This window comes from Oratosquilla oratoria, chromosome 7, assembly GCF_046742065.1.
Source record: "Oratosquilla oratoria isolate Oo_2021 chromosome 7, ASM4674206v1, whole genome shotgun sequence".
In the NCBI taxonomy this organism is placed as follows: domain Eukaryota; kingdom Metazoa; phylum Arthropoda; class Malacostraca; order Stomatopoda; family Squillidae; genus Oratosquilla; species Oratosquilla oratoria.
In genome coordinates, this window is record NC_134783.1 from 50,680,596 (window position 1) to 50,693,095 (window position 12,500).

The window sequence follows — 12,500 nt, forward strand, 5'->3', positions numbered from 1 at the left end:
GGGGTCGTAGTGGCGAAAGAGTTGAGGTAGTCTGAGACAAGACCGACCCTGCAATGCCTTCGTGTGTCAAGACAGACTCGAGGCTCCGCCTTGAGAAGCCCAAAATCAAAGTTCCTGTCATGGAGGAACCTGTCAAAAGACCTGCCCGTGGACAAGCTGTAGTTGTCAAGCCAATTAAGCCTATTGCCTACCAACCCGGCTATGTTAAACCCGCCCCCACGAAACCCACCGAACATGAAAAGCCCAGCACTAAGGCTTCCACCTCTAATGAGCCTGTCTTAGTCAAACCCACTACCGATAAACCCTTCTTAGTTAAGCCGAGGCTAATCAAACCTAGTACTAGTGACCCCACGTCTAGCAAGTCAGTCTTAGCAAAACCCATGTTAATAACACCAAATACCAACAAGCCTGTTACTCAGGATTCTTCTATTTGCAAACCCGCTGTAGTTCCTGTCACCAATGTTCCCTCCCTGAAACCTAAAACGCCCGCTTCTCAGAAGCCCATCATAGTTAAGCCTGTCGTCAAGATCTCGTCTCCCAGCAAGCCTATTTCTTCTGGGATCACCACCAAGAAGTCTGTCGTAGCTAAGCCTGTAGCCAAGACTGGGAAAGCTTATTTGGCCAACAAGCCCGTCGTGATTAACCCTGCCTCCCAGAAACCTCTTGTTATTAGCGTCAATCACGATGGGTCTGTCTCGATGAAGACAGACCTCAGCAAATCCGTTAAGAACTCCGGGAAACCCCTCGTGAAAAAACCCTCTCTTCTGGCCAAGCCGGCTGCAAGAAAGCCCATTGTGAAACCTGTCTCGAAGACATCCTGCGTGGATAAGCCCGTCCTTAGTCAGTCCAACAAATCTACCCTCCATAGTACTGTCAGGACCTCCATCCCGAAGAAACCCGGTGCCATCAGCTCGGAGACCAGGAAGCCTCTTGACCAGGTGTCCTTGCATCCTGCTGGGACTAAGAAACCTATTCCAAAGACCTCAAACCTCAATCTAAAAGGCCCTAATCAAGTTCCAAGCAGCACCAAATCCGTCCACACTGAACATCGTCGAAGCCAAGCTACTCGGGAACCATGGGGAATCAGGAAGACAGAAGCTAAAAGAGCCTCTCAACTGAAGACCTCTTCCAGTGATCCCGAACTCGGAAGATATGACTTCGAGTGTGGCCACAAACCCAGCCAGTCTTCTCCTGAAGAACCCAGAACCTTGGAACGCAGCCAAAGCCAGCCTGTCCTCGGCGAGTTCCCGGTCAGGAGACCTCGTAGGTGGTCCCACTTCGGAAGACCTCTCCGGTGGAGATCCTCCCTCATCGAACCAATCCCTGAAGAACCTGACCTTGATGACCCTGTCTTCGGCGAGTTTGCCTTCGAGAATCGCTCCTTAGATTGCATGACCTTTACCGAGGACATCGATGAACCTGTCTTCGAGAAGGCTTCCTTTAAGGTGCCTTCCCAAAGTAAATCCACTTTCGACATGGATACTCCCACCCTTAACAATCCTGTCCCTAACAAGCCTGCCCTTGAAAAGCCTGCCCCTGAAGAGCCTGCCCCTGAAGAGCCTGCCCCTAACAAGTCTGTCCCTAACAAACCTGTCCCTGACAAGATTGTCATTAACAAGCCTGTTCCTAACAAGCTTGCCCCTAATAAGCTTGTCCCTAATAGTCCTGCCCCTAGCAAGCAAGTCCTTAGTAAGCCCATCCTTAGCAAGCCTGCTCCTAACAAGCTTGTCCCTAGCAAGCCCGCCCTTAGTAGGCCCGCCCTTAGCAAGCTTGCTAATAACAAGCCTACCACTAACATGCCTGCCCCTAGCAAGCCCACCCCTAGCAAGCCCACCCCTAGCAAGCCCACCCCTAGCAAGTCCACCCCTAGCAAGTCCACCCCTAGTAAGCCCGCTATTAACAATCCGGTCCCTAACAAACCCGTCCATAGTAAGCCCGTCCTTAATAAGCCCGCCCCTAACAAGCCTACCCCTAATAAGCCCGTCTCTGACAAGTCTGTCCCTCACAAACCTGTGCCTAACAAGCTCGCCCCTAAGAAGCCTACCCCTAAGAAGCCAGCCCCTAACGAGCCCGTCCCCAACAAGCCTAACCTCGATGAACATGTCCTTAACGAGCCCAGTTGTAACAAGCCCTCTTTCATTAAGCCCGTTCATACCGTCCCTACAGTTAACAATCCCACTGTTAACAATCCCAAGTCGAACAGCCCAAACTCCAACATACCTGTTAGTAGAATACCCGTCTCTAACATACCCGTCAGTAAAGTACCCGTTTCTAACATACCCGTACCCAGCAGGCAGTTAACTAGTAAGAGTACTTCGAGTCAGAGCACCTCCAACAACATCACAGCCAACAAACCTTTGTCTATCCAAAAGCCTAAAAACGTCCTGGACACAAGGAACCCAGTCACGAACATCCCCTCCACTAGAATAGCTGTCGCCATGAAACCCACCACCAGTGTGGATTTGCCCGATAAGTTATCCCTCAGTTAACGTCCTATCTCCAACCAATATCATCATCAAGAGAGTCCGCTTGTGGTCTGTGTCAGCGGGTGTGAGGGAAGTTGAGACTCGATATACGGTCACTCGTAAAACCGAGTCAGTCGGAAGCGGCACCTCGGACCGCTCAAACGGAGAGTCCGGACCCTCTTTTGTCAGTCCTGTGGTTGGCCCATGACTAGAGGTGGCGGCACACTAGGGTATTATGCTACTCGCTTTTGCTATTTCGTTTTCGAGTAGAAACGACTTCGGTTACAATATTCTAGACTTCCGTAAGAACATTTCAACAATGTGTCTAATATTCGTATTCTAGGTTTAACTTCTCTTAGTTCGTCATTCAACTTCTCGTTATTTGACACGAGTAATTTGACTTTTGGAAATTTGAAAAACAAAAGATCGTAACCGAAATCGTTTCTTCTCAAACCAAGTAGCAAAAGCAAGTAGCATGCTAGCGAGAAATGCCGAGTGTGCCGCCAGGTTAAGTAAAATGTCCCAATGATGATAATCGGAAAAAAGGAATTTTAGGTATGTCTTTGGGAGGAAAAGGGTAGATTTGTGTTGTCACAACTTCGTTTAAGGAATTGGTACGTGTTTGTTCTCATGGAGAATAGGAAAGTGTACATTTGCCTACACGTGTACCTGTTACACAACTTCCTCAAGAAACGTGGGAAATCACCAATAGATCGATCGTTAGCAAAGCGGGTTAGGGCGTCGTTACTTGCGGCGAAGGTCGAGGGGATGGCGGTTCGAACCCTGCCGCCGGCGAAGTTGAACTAAGGGGGTGGTTCATTCCACACAACAAAATCCTCTGTGAGGGGCACCGTCCTAGCCTCCTGATAGGGGGGAGTTTGTGACGTTAAATCAGATCATCATCAAGCAGCAGTAGACCAAACCACATATACAGACATTTCCCCCTCCCGCCTCCACAGGTATCTCCCCTTTCACAGACATCTTCCCCCCTCTACAGACATCCTCCCCCTCCACAGACATCCTTCCCCCTACACAGACATCCTCCCCTCCACAGACATCCTTCCCCTCCACAGACATCTCCCCCTTCCACAGTCATCTCCTCCATTGACACCCTCCCCCTTCCACAGGCATTCTCACCCCCTCCACAGACATTCCCCTTCTACTAATCCCCCTTTTGTTATCCCCCCTCCCACTAACCCCCCTTCCAGTAACTCCCCCTCCCAATAATCCCCCACCCTTTATGAACTATAAACGAAGAAAGACTCAAGTTCACTAAGTTAGATCATAGTATATTATTGTATTATACTGTATTGTATAGTAAATACAATATTATGCACTATAGGGCAATACATAGTCCAAAGTACCCCCTCTTCCCACCTCCCTTCCCTCCCCCTTTCCCCCCTCTTCCCCCTCCCTTCCCTCCCCCTTTCCCCCCTCTTCCCTCCCCTTCTCCGCCCTCTTCCCTCCTCGTCCACCTCTCCCCTCCCCTCTTCCTCTCCCATCTCCCCCTTCCCTCTCCCTCTCCCCTGCCCCTCTCCCCCTCTTCCCTGCCCCTCTCCCCTGCCCCTCTCCCCGTCTTTACCTTCCCCTCCCCACCTACACCTCCCCCCCCCCCCCATCTACTAACCAACATACTAAGTTTATCTGATGGAGTCTTCTTGATTCCGTGGCAACGCCCACAGAGTATGTAGTCTGCGTCCTTAGTCGATCCTCCAGATTCTGTCGACAACGTGACCTCTCCACGTGTCTTGCCATGGGTACCAATCGACCATTTTATTTTATTTGTTTGTTTATCTATTTCTTATTATTGCCATCGTCATTATCATCATGATTATTATTATTATTATTATTATTATTATTATTATTATTATTATTATTATTATTATTATTCATTATCATTTTATATATTTTGAATAACCGTTTATTTATTTATTTATTTATTTTTGGTTAGAAATGCTCTTTTCGGGACGTCCGTCTTAAGAATGATTAATAAAAACAAAATAGTTCTCATCAAAAATCGCCTTCTTGAAACTTTAACTAGTTGTAAGTCAGAGGCTGTATCGTTCACCAAGGGATAGGTCGGTGGTCTTACAGGGGGCATTTGAGGTTGATCGCTTCACATTTTCAAACATAAGTGAATAAATGAATAAATTAATTAATAAACAAATAAATGAAAAAAATGTCTTTGAGCAGAACTTGAGCCGATAATTCCGATAAGGAAAAAAAAAAAAAAAAAACTGGTCACTTCCTCACATGAATAAAATCGTCTAGTATCAACCTATGATTAGAAAAAAAAATCTAGAAAATACAATTCGTTTCACTTGTAGGTACAACAACTGCTCGCGCCATCTGCGAGGTCGTAACAAGCGTATCTATTACAAAGGATTACAAAGGCAAAGCATGCCGACAGGAGACCTTTTGATCCATATCTAGGTCGGATGAAAAAAAAAAAAAAAAAAAAAAAAAAAAAATCATAATAATAAATTAAAACTATAACAATGTAAATAACAATTAAAATACATAAATAAATGCATTGGTATAGTTGAATAACAAACAAACAGGTAAATAGTAAATGATAATAAATTGACATATAACTAATAATAAATGAAAATCAGACAGACAAATTATAACAAAACAAAAATAAATAATATAACATAAATTATAATAATTACAGCATCTTACTTAGGTATTTATCTAAATGATTCTTAAAGCTTCGAACTGAACTACATTGCACTACCTGTGCAGGAAGTTTATTCCATTCATTAACTACACGGTTGGCAAAGTTGTTTCTACCTACTTCCAAATTGAATCTATTTCCGGACAGTTTGAGACCATTGTTTCTTGTCTGATTCTAATTCAATGTGAAAATTTGGTCACTTTTGATGTTGTCAATTCCCTTTAAAATCTTAAAGACCTGTATCAAGTCACCTCTGAGTCTACGCTTTTTTAGGGAAAACAGATTCATGTGCTTAAGTCGATTTTCGTATGATTTATTTTTGATATTTGGAATCAGTTTTGTGGCTCGCCGTTGTACTTTTTGTGTCGAATAATTACGAGATCGACTGGTTTACATCGTAAATCTACGACCAGGAGAACTGTGGTACTCAGAAATGAAAGCGGCTCCACGTCACCGTACTGAAGGGTACATCTCGTCCTCAGAATTCGTTGGCCAACTCACCTCATCCTCAACATCTTGTCCTCAAGTTGAAGGATCTCCTTCTCCTCCAAGCTCGTCCTCGCCTGTCCTCGCCCGTAACACCGAACACATTCCTCTGCAAGCTCACCCTCGAAGTCACAAAGACCTCATCCTCAACAATTCGTCCTCAAAAAGTCGACCTTAAGTACTCTTGCATCTCCCTCCTTGTCGCAATAACGACCTCGTCCTCGACATCTTGTCCTCGAAAAGTCGCCCTTGAAACAAGTCCTCTCCCTTCGCCCTCGAAGACAACAAAATAGACTTGAGACTTCACCTGTCCTCCTTTCTGGAACCTGACATTCTCAAAACAAGCTCGCCCCCCTCCAAAAAAAAAAAAAAAATCCTCTTAATATTTTCTCAAATTGACTCGCCCTCCTGATGTGATCCTCAATATAGTCGTCCTCGGTCGTCCTACCACGGGAGACCTTTCCTAAGCAGGTCCTTCTTCACTGGGGTCGTCTTCAGGTCCAGAGGGTCTCCGGCATCAGGGTCCCCGAGGAAGATGGCGAAGGAAGAGCGACGGTTAAAACCGTTAGAATTGAGGACTTCGCGGCGAAGTGACGGTTAAAACCGTTAAAACCAGATCGAGGACTTCGCTGGGTTGACGCAGGTGCTGTGTGATGTGTGTGGTGTTCTTGTGTGGTGCAGTGTGATGAGCCTCGTTGTGGTTTGGTCATAGTGTGATGCAGTTATGGTGTTATGAAGGTTTGGCGTGTGATGTATTGTGACACGGTGTGACGTCATGGGTTGAGGTGTGGTGTGTCACGTAACTCTGTGCCATTTTGAGCTTTGGTGGAGTTTATTTGTGTCGTGTTTTGTTGAGTTGTTTGTGAAGTGTTTGCATCTGACAGAGACCTGGCTTTAGGTAGTTTGTGTATTGTGTAGCTCTGCTGATATATTTTATTTTATTTTTATTTCATTTTATTTTATTTCATTTGTATGTGTGCGCGTGTGTCTGCGTGCATACATGTGCTTCAGACGAAGAAGGAAAAAAAAACTGTCGGTTTAAGGCCGTCATCATCCCGATCATGGCGAAAAAAAATGTGGGAGGCTGTAATTGCAAACACACACACACACATACCTACGCATACACACGCACACACACACACACACACACACACACACACACACACACACACACACACACACACACACACACACACACACACACACACACACACACACATATATATATATATATATATATATATATATATAAATATATATATAAATATATATATATATATATATATATATATATATATATATATATATATAACATAAAATACAAATACGTGCATTTCCGATGGTATCGCTCAAGCATCGTGTTTCCCCTGGCGGAGCCAACCCCCGCAGACGAATGCCAGGGGGGATAGGGAGTGCCAAGGCACTGGCGTCACCGTGCCACATGGTGCCATTCGCAATGGTCATTTCATCCGTGAGTCTGCATCCCCCCACGGTTAGGTTTGGTCAGTCCCCGGGAGGTCGCAGTGGGTAACCAGAGAGGCTTACACACACACACACACACACACACACACACACACACACACACACACACACACACACACACACACACACACACACACACACACACACACACACACACACACTCACTCACTCACTCACTCACTCACTCACTCACTCACTCACTCTGTCTTGTATCACGTGTTGGACTCGTGATCGACAGCGATTACCCTCCCAGTTGAGAGCTCTGAGCTTGTATATGGCTCGCTCTATTTGTAGTGCTGTGACCTTAGACACACACACACACACACACACACACACACACACACACACACACACACACACACACACACACACACACACACACACACACACACACACACACACACACACACACACACACACACACACACACACACACACACACACACACACACACACACAAGGACTGTTTATATGTTATTTTTTCGATGTGCATATAAGAAGGAAACTTAAAAGAAGCTTATGGTCGAGTAAACAACTTTTTGTCCTCGGCCTGTTTCGGGTGCGAAGACATCATGAAGAAAACATTATGGGGAATTGTATGGGGAGGTCATCTCATGACATAGGCCACCAGCCAAATTTGAGGTCAGTTATGCCCTTGACACACACACACACACACACGCACGCACATACACACACACACACACACACACACACACACACACACACACACACACACGCACGCACACACACACACACACACACACACACACACGCACGCACGCACACACACACACACACACACACACACACACACACACACACACACACACACACACACACACACACACACACACACACACACACACACACACACACACACACACACACACACACACGCACACACATGTATATATATATATATATATATATATATATATATATATATATACATATATGTATATATATATATATATATATATATGTATATATATATATATATATATATATGTATATATATATATATATATATATATATATATAAAGTCCGCCCTTTGGGGTTTAAGGTGTTGAAGACGAAATGGTCCTCGCTATCACCACAGTCATGTTGGTGATAACACTACTGATATTGTGGTGATAAGGTGTTACGTCTGTGACACGTCGAAGTCTTTGACGTACCGTGTTAGGGCGACGTGGTGTTATTGTGAAGACGTGGGGGAAGCCTGTGGAGGACATTGACCTTTGCTGTTGTGTTATCATTGCCAAGTGCTGTGTTATCATTTCATTTGTTCCGTGGGTGTAAGGAAAACTCTTTTAATCCTTTGACAAAGCAAAGTTTCCTGAAGCTGAAATTAATCAATAAGGAGATAAACGAGTAGAATGATAAACAAATGAACAAATAAGTAAATGGATGATGAAATATAAGTAGATAAATAAATAAGCATATTATTTATATAAGATAAATAAATGAATAGATGATTAACTAGGTAAATAAATAGACGAATAAATAATAAATCAAAACTGGATTAATAGATATTTATAGAAAATGATAAATGAAATATAGATAAAAAAACAGAGGGACGCAGTTTATTTGTTAGAGTTGAGTTATCTAACTCTGTCTGCCGCCAGGCGATTTTATTCAGGTGATAATTGTGACCTTGAAAAGCAGCAAATGGTTGAATGTTCTATTCATAGGAGAAAAAACGCACTTCTTTGTGCGCAGTCTAATGTGGTATGTGTGCCTTCCGAAGAACTTTAGTGCTTTTTTATGTGCTTTGGGGGCTTCCTGCTGCTGTCGACGTGGACCAGGATGTGCCAAATTGGTGCTTTCGTGCTTTGCTTTGTTGCTTGGGATCTGCATGACGCTTTGTTTGGCTTGTGTCCCTTGCCTTTTTTTTTTTGTCTGTGTGTGTGTGTCTGTGTGCTTTGGTAATAGGGACCTCTTTCGTGTGTGCTTTGGCTCGCAACGCTTTGTCGCAGCTTTTGGCTTTGAAGTTTGTTTTTTATTGTACTCATGTACGTATGTGTATGTAAAAATGTATGTATGTACATGTTCGTATGTACGTGTTCGTATGTACGTGTTTGTGTGTGACCGCGCGGGCGCGTGTGTGTGTGTCAAGGGCATAACTGACCTCGAATTTGGCTGGTGGCCTAGGTCACGAGATGGCCTCCCCATAGAATTCCTCATAATGTTTCCTTCATGATGTCTTGAGTGTATTTCCCATTGGACAAACACAAGCGAAACAGGCCGAGGACGAGAAGTTGTTTACTTTAACATAAGCTTCTTCTAAGCATCTAACCTTCTATGCACATCCCACATATGACATATAAACATTCTTTGTGTGTGTGTGATTCACCATGGTCTTGGATCACGTGTTGGACTCGTGGTCGACAGCTATCACCCTCCCGGAAAAGAGCTCAGAGCTTATATATGACCGATCTATGGGTAATGCTGTGACCTTACACGCGCATACACACCCAACTCCTCGTCCAGGAGAGTTGGAGTAACGACCCGCAGCGCAGCGATACTGAAATTATTTCAGCCCTGTGTATGTAGGTGTGTGTGTGTACGTGTGTATGTGTGAATGTGTGACTGTGTGTGCGTGTGTGTGCATGTGTAAGTGTGCGTTTGTGTGTGTGTGTGTGCGTGCGTGTGTGCGTGCGTGCGTGTGTGTGTGCGTGCGTGTGTGTGTGTGTGTGTGTGTGTGTGTGTGTGTGTGTGTGTGTGTGTGTGTGTGTTTGTGTGTGTGTGTGTGTTTGTGTGCATCTTAACCACTCTAGACTCAGCCATCGTTTTCGGAAGAAAACAACCGTACCCAAAATTTCTTAAAGAAATCGTCTATGGTATTTGCCTCCCGGAAATTTCGAAAATATGCGAATCATTAATGACCAGTATTCAAGGTCAGTGAGCGAAAAACAACGGGAGATGGAAAGAGAGAGAGAGAGAGAGAGAGGGAAAGAGAAAGAGAGAGAGAGGGAAAGCGAAAGAGAGAGAGGTAGAAATAGAGAAAGATAGAGAGAGAAGGAAAGAGAGAAGGAAAAAGAGGGAGAGCGAGGATGAGAGAGGGAAAGAGGGTGAAAGAGAGTGAGAGAGGGAAAGAGAGTGAAAAAGAGAGAGAAAGAGAGAAAGAAAGAGAGAGAAATGTGGGGAGCGAAATTTGAACCTTGTGTCAATAACAAGCCCTTAGTTTTCTTATATTCATTTTGAACTTTGTCAAGGTTTTCTCTCGTAAATATTTGTCAAAAATTTTCTGTCGTAATTTATTCATGAAAATTATATTTCTAATTACTACACGTTTTCGTCGTAATGATTATAATAATTACCATAACGATAATGATGATGATAATAATAATAGATTTAGTAATTATAATAATAAAAATAATAAAAATGATAGTAATGAAAATATTAATAACGTACATTAAATAGATAGTAATAGATAGTAGTAATAATAATAATTACCATAATAATTACCATTACCATAATTTCGCCAGAATGTTGCAACAACCTGGCCACAGCACAGCGACTCCTGGTGTAAACCTTCCGTGAGTCAAAATCAAACTTAAACTTAGAATTAAACTAGAAACTCCGAATTTTGTATCCACCCGTCTTCCTTCGTAAAAGAGGGAGACATATCGAACGCAGCAAGAGGGGGGAGGGGGGGAAGGGGGAGCGGGGGGGAAAGGGGGAGTGGGGGTGGGGGGACTCCCTTCATCTGAATAAAAACGCCAGGAAGCTGCCAGAGTAAACACAAGCCCCGTTCAAGGGCTTTCGAGATGGGAAGCCCTTGAAGTTCAGAATAGGGTGGTGAGGGGGGAGGGGGGGGAGATTTGCCCCCCCCAGTTTTGAGGGTCATTGGGGGATTTCCTTTCATGAATGAAATTGCTTGGCGGCAGTTGGAATAAGCGCAAGAGTTGAATGCTTAGGTGACGTTTGATGCTATACACTCACACATTGTTTGGTGAAGGTTATAATTTTGCTGCCTCATTCTCTCTCTCTCTCTCTCTCTCTCTCTCTCTCTCTCTCTCTCTCTCTCTCTCTCTCTCTCTCTCTCTCTCTCTCTCTCTCTCTCTCTCTCTCTCTCTCTCTCTCTCTCTCTCTCTCTCTCTCTCTCTCTCTCTCTCTCTCTCTCTCTCTCTCTCTCTCTCTCTCTCTCTCTCTCTCTCTCTCTCTCTCTCTCTCTCTCCTGCTCTTTCTCTCATTCTCTCACCATCTTTCGCACTATTTCTCTCGCTCTCTCTCATTTGCTCTCTATCTCGCTCGCCCTCTCCTGCTCTTTCTCTCTCTCTCTCTCTCTCTCTCTCTCTCTCTCTCTCTCTCTCTCTCTCTCTCTCTCTCTCCTGCTCTTTCTCTCCTGCTCTTTCTCTCTCTTGTTCTCTCTCACTATCTCTCGAACTCTCTTTTGCTCTCTATCTCTCGCTCTCTCCTGCTCTCTTTCTCACTCTTCCTCTCTTTCTCCCTCTCCCTCTCTCTCTTTCTCTCTTTCTTTCTATCTCTCTCTCTCTCTCTCTCACACACACACACACACACACACACACACACACACACACACACACACACACACACACACACACACACACACACACACACACACACACACACACACTTATCCTCCTCTTCCTCTTTCTCCTCCTACTCCTCATCTTACGCCTCCTCTTCTTCCTCTTCCTTCTATTTCTCTTCTTTCTCTTTGTCTTCCTCCTCTTTCTCCTCTTTCTACTCTTCCTCCTCCTCCTCCTACTTCTCTTTCTCTTCTTCCTCTTTCCCTTTCTCCTCTTTCTCCTCATTCTCCTCTTCCTCCTCCTCCTCCTATTTCTCTTTCTCTTCTTCCTCTTTCTCTTCTTCCTCTTTCTCTTCCTCCTCTTTCTCCTCTTCCTCCTCATTCTCCTCTTCCTCCTCCTCCTCCTACTTCTCTTTCTCTTCTTCCTCTTTCTTTTCCTCCTCTTTCTCCTCTTCCTCCTCATTCTCCTCTTCCTCCTCCTCCTACTTCTCTTTCTCTTCTTCCTCTTTCTCTTCTTCCTCATTCTCCTCTCCCTCCTCCTCCTTCTCCTCCTCCTCCTACTTCTCCTCCTCCTCCTCCTCTTCCTCCTCCTCCTCCAGTTCGAGGAGTATCAGAAGAGGCAAATGGGGCTCCCCTTCCCTTCCTTACCTCGAGTGTCTCATCTTGGCAGACAGACTCTTTCTACATTTGCTCTCCGTATCTCCCAGCCCTCTCGCTTTCATCTTGAAACAACAGCAGCAACATCAGCAACAATGACAACAATGATAACAGTAACAACAATAACAATGGCAATAGTAATAACCTCAGCAACAGCAATAACAACAGGAACTACAATAACAAAAGCAACAACAACAATAACAACAGCAACATCAACAACAATAACGGTAACAAAAA

The 12,500-nt window shown here is 44.4% G+C and overlaps 1 protein-coding gene across 8 annotated transcripts in view; it reads left to right on the top strand.

The window, feature by feature from the left end:
• LOC143027151 (uncharacterized) overlaps positions 1–12,500 on the top strand; it is a 313,416-nt gene that overhangs the window by 30,189 nt on the left and 270,727 nt on the right. For 2 of the 8 annotated variants that reach the window (XM_076188228.1, XM_076188227.1), the window contains exon 1: positions 4,934–6,271. The exons of 5 other annotated variants lie outside the window; for them this stretch is intronic. The gene's annotated coding sequence lies outside the window, so the exon portion shown is untranslated. Of the gene's footprint in view, positions 1–4,933; positions 6,272–10,599; positions 10,651–12,500 lie in introns of those variants that run through there. One more of the 8 variants, XM_076188225.1, reaches the window with a different exon arrangement.